Below are 2658 nucleotides of genomic sequence, written 5' to 3'. Positions count from 1 at the left end.
AAATAAGCAAGTTTGCCACGGTAACATCATTTTGCCGGCTATGGCAAACTGGCAATTTGATTTAAGAAATAGTAACATCATTTTGCCCGGAACCAGAAAGCATTAAAGTGCCTTGCTCATTTGTCATTTGTAAATGAAAAGGGAAAAAAAATTAGAGTTTATATTTGATATGCATCTGGATGCACCTTTTTATTAATTGTTTATTTGTTGAAAGTTTGTTATACTTAGAAAATATGAGACTTTTAAAAACTTCTAAATAAACAAATAAGTTAAATAATTAAAAGAAAAGGCTGATGGCAAACAAATATATAGAGAATATTTATTCATAAAGAAAAAAATTTAAAGGTATTTATAAAAGGCTAAAAAAGAAATTGAGAGATATCAATAGTTTTGTTACTCAACTCACACATCTTGATATTTCTAATTCTAATAGAGATGTTAGGGTTCAACTCTCCTCTTTTATCATTGTAAATATTTAATGTATAAAAAAAATTTGATTCTTAATATCTTCATATGAAAAAAATTATAACAACTTGTAAACACCTCATTCTCTAAGCTTTTTTAAAAAAATATCTGAGCTATTTAAATGCTATGCTCCTTGCAAAAAATTATTGTTTTTAAAATTTAAATGCTAACATAAATTAATTACCAAATTTTGAATTATGGGTGGGAAGTTTATTCCTTAGAGCTTAAATAGAAATGAATAATTCCTAGCGTTAAGGTGGAAGGCCAAAAATTCAAACTTCCAACAAAATATGCAAAAGCGCACTTGAGAGTTGAGACTTGAGGACTCGTCCTGTCAGGGGTGAAAAGCGACTCGTCTATGATCGTATAGAGACGGCGGGTCGTGCCAACACCCAACATAAAGAGAGTTGAGACTTGAGATATTGGGTTTTTTTTTTTTGGGCTAAGTTTGTTTGTGCTTGCGCCGAAGATGCTGAGTTTTGGACTTGGTTGAGTCAAGATGTGGAAGATGGGCTTGAGTTCAAGTTCATAGGTAGGTTTTATAGTTAGTTGGGCTCTCTCGGTTAGAGTTAGGTTGGTCACAGGCTGACTGAATTTGTAGTTGGGCTCTATTCAGGCACAGGATTGGAGTATTGGTGGGTTTGAGTTGGATATGATTATGGTATTGTGTGATTGGTGGATTTTGAGCTTAATGGGCTGAGATTGTGGGGTTCAGGCGGGTTCGGGCTAGGAAAAAATATTTTCTCTTTTTTACTTTATTTTCTCTTCTATGCAAATGCAACTCCAAGGACCTGTTTTGTAGCAACATTTTCTAAAAAAACACTACAAAATTTGTTTTTAAGAATAAAAACAAAAAAATATTTATTTTTCAGTTCAATTTTTTTTTAAATTTTTTTGATTGGTATGATGTAGCTCAAAAACCTTCTTTTTTTTATATAAATCAAAGCTAAAGAACTTATTTGGCTTGAGTTCTAATTAGCTAAACTAGTAAACTTCATTGTTGTCAAACAAAAAATTTAGGGTTATATAAAAACAAACCAATAAAAAAAACTTGTCTGGCAACCAAAATTTATTTTACTTGCAAATGAGTTTTTTTTTTTTTTTTTTTTTTTTAAACGTTCAATCTTCAATGAATAGATAATATAAATAAATAAAATAGGGAAAGTACATTAATAATAATGATGATGATCATGAACCCAATAATTTTATTTATGGGACACATTAAATCTCATAATTTTAAATGGAACACTTTAAACCCTAACTTTCACAAATATATCATAAATATTCCAATATGGGGTTTAAAGTGTCTTATTTAAAAGTATTGGGTTTAATTTGTCCCAAGTATAAAATTATAGGATTTTACATACTTTCTTCCTCTCTTTTTTTTTGTATTTTTAAAATTGGGAAATAAATATAAATAGATGTACGATGTGTAGACACTCGATTTTGCACCCATAATTTAATCAAGGAAGATGGCTAGAATAATCATTCATATATCCAAAATTCATGATTGCATTACATGCATTAATTCGTTCATTGCATATCATAAAAATGATCTTGAGATTTTAACGGTTGCGATAGTATGCTGGGTTTCCAAATCGAACCGTCAAATTAAAAGATATCGCATGATTAAGTTTGCACGGTCTACATGCATTTTGTTTGGGTGGAATCAATCATGCATGATTAATTTAAATTAATTCTGATTGGTTAGACAATTAAAATATATTAAATAATTTTGTGATTGGTTGTTAGTGTCAAAAGTAGGCTTGCATGCATGGGAATAAAGATAATATTCAAATAACAACAAAATTGTGGATAATCAAGACTTTTTGGAGTATTTATCTACAAGATAATCATTACTGAAAAGACCTGAATTATCAGAAAATGAGTTTAATTTTTAGAATATGGATTAAAAACGTGTCTAAGTGCAAATCCCAGCTCAAAAAACCTCAAAACAAGAGTCCAAAGTGGACTAAAACTCAACTAATTTTTAGATATAAGGACACATCCTAGTTCGTATTAAGATCATTCAGCTAATTTGTCGAAGCATTCCAACCTCTATAAATAGAAGATGCCTCTCAAAATTCAGCAAACTTTTTTCATGCTTTCTGGCCCCTCCTCTTTCTGGTTCCTCTCTTCTTTTCAATTCTCTCTTACGTTAAAGACGTTCTGGAGGCTCTTGCCTTAGGAATT

The sequence above is a fragment of the Quercus suber genome, unplaced genomic scaffold (genome assembly GCF_002906115.3).
Source record: "Quercus suber isolate HL8 unplaced genomic scaffold, Cork oak 2.0 scaffold_110, whole genome shotgun sequence".
NCBI classification, from domain to species: Eukaryota; Viridiplantae; Streptophyta; class Magnoliopsida; order Fagales; family Fagaceae; genus Quercus; species Quercus suber.
This window is presented reverse-complemented; position numbering follows the sequence as displayed.